Below are 347 nucleotides of genomic sequence, written 5' to 3'. Positions count from 1 at the left end.
AGTTACTTGATCTTGGAATAATATATTTTCTTTATTTTGCACAGATTCCGATTTTTCCTGGCTAAGAAATGTCTAAACCGGCATTCAGCACGGTGGAAGGCGGGTAGTCATGGGGCCAGACAGTCTCTAGTTACATTTTTCCTGCATCGCCGTACAAAGTACTCGCCAAACAGAGGTTCAGATGTGGTTGTTTTTGGCTGATTTTGTGACTTTATCTTTAAGTATCGCTGCCGCGGGAGCTGAACCTCTGAATGAAGATATATATTTAAAGCTGTGTAATTGATACTTCAGTCTAGTTGATTAATCAGAAAGACACATACCGTAAATAAGTAGAGAGTAGTCAACTG

The sequence above is a fragment of the Branchiostoma floridae genome, chromosome 1 (genome assembly GCF_000003815.2).
Source record: "Branchiostoma floridae strain S238N-H82 chromosome 1, Bfl_VNyyK, whole genome shotgun sequence".
Classification (NCBI taxonomy): domain Eukaryota; kingdom Metazoa; phylum Chordata; class Leptocardii; order Amphioxiformes; family Branchiostomatidae; genus Branchiostoma; species Branchiostoma floridae.
Note: the sequence above shows the minus strand (reverse complement) of the source record.